Source organism: Melanaphis sacchari, unplaced genomic scaffold, assembly GCF_002803265.2.
Source record: "Melanaphis sacchari strain LSU unplaced genomic scaffold, SCAv2.0 Contig26_pilon_pilon, whole genome shotgun sequence".
NCBI lineage: Eukaryota > Metazoa > Arthropoda > Insecta > Hemiptera > Aphididae > Melanaphis > Melanaphis sacchari.
In genome coordinates, this window is record NW_020271143.1 from 1,243,031 (window position 1) to 1,244,520 (window position 1,490).

General features: G+C 52.8%; 1 pseudogene; it reads left to right on the plus strand.

Annotated features, from left to right (window-relative positions):
* The first annotated feature begins 31 nt into the window (after nt 1-31).
* Nucleotides 32-1,072, plus strand: LOC112595305 (annotated as a pseudogene).
* The last annotated feature ends 418 nt before the right edge of the window (nt 1,073-1,490 follow it).

Here is a 1,490-nt window from a genome sequence, read left to right on the forward strand (position 1 = left end):
GCGTGTCGAACGGTCGCTATTGCGTCGGCACATTCCATCGCGGCCGTCCACCACCGTCGTCGCGCGAACAGTGTGCACGAGCGATGTAGCAGTCCGATCGTGTTTTGCCACCGCCGCCGCCGCCGTCGTCCCGTTGTTCGTCGTTGTCGCCGTCGGCCGGTGGTCGGCCGCCGACGCCGCGGTCTGTTGCGACAGCAGTGCAGTCGCGGGCGGCGTCGCGTCTTGCCCGAACGGAAACCGGACGTTCTACGCGGTCGAAACGTTCGGCGGTGCGACGTGCGGCGACAACCGGACAGCCGTGCCGGTCCGGAATGCTGTCCACCGGACCGGCCGTACGATCCGAAGTGCGGTTCTGGCGGACCGGCCCCCGTGAGCGGCGGCGGCGACGACTACCGGCAACGGATGATGCGACGACTGCGCGACGCTTCCGGGCGGCGGCCGACGCGGCGGCGGTGGGCTACGATTGCGAGCCGCCTAGGCGCGGCGCCGCGCACGTGCTGGTCGACGTGCCCGCCGGCGAGGTGGCCGGGCTGATGGGAGAAGCGGACCGGTCGGCCGCCGGGATGCGCTGCCGCCGGGCTACTGCTTCGACCGACGCCGTCCGAAGAGCTGGTGGCCAGACGTGCCGGCCGCGCGACCAGTACTGCGACCGGGGCGGCCGTTACACGCGTCAACAAGTGCTGCAGGGCGACGGATGATCGTCGCCGAGTAAGTCCGCGGCGTTTATAAGGAGCGTGCGCTTTCCGAGGCCAGCTGTAGCCGAGGCCGTGGTTGAGGGTATAGTGATAGAGGACGGCAGTTGCCCCGAGTGACGACGAGTTGTAGGACTCTATGCTCACAAATGACATTTCTAGAGACATTGATGAGAAACGATATTTTCAAATGTCACGTCCCTTCCGTCTTAGAACTTTCCGTCCTATGGTACAAACGTATAGTATCGTTTGTTTTGCAAACATTGAAACAGTGTTAGTTGTTTATTATTACATATTATTTTTATTTTTAGACAAGACGATATCCTTTATTAGAGACGACAATAAAACTTGTTCCAATAGTCAACGCTACACGCGCTTAATGTATAGGTATTAGATACGCATATGTTACTAATAGTGTTTTTAATCAATTCCGACGCAGTTTCACTACATGCAAATATTTTAAAAGATTTTAGCTTGACGATTTTTATTTATCAATATTTATAATTGTTCTGTTGAATATCAAATTAAGATCAGCTTAAATAAATAAATAATAGGCCACTGAAAACTTTGGTGTCGTTATCTATAATAAATAAATACTACAGGTAAACATTAATAGTATTTGTAGTTCGGTGATACTGTTTGCGCACAGTACACAATTTTACTCAGGTTCGAGTCAACTCGTTTGCGTACATCGAAACATGAAAACCTGGTTAATACTAATTTTGACCTGAACACAGGTATTAAAATTGTGTGCGCAATCGAGTTGTACATTGTACGCAAACGAGTCGCAAAAGAAAT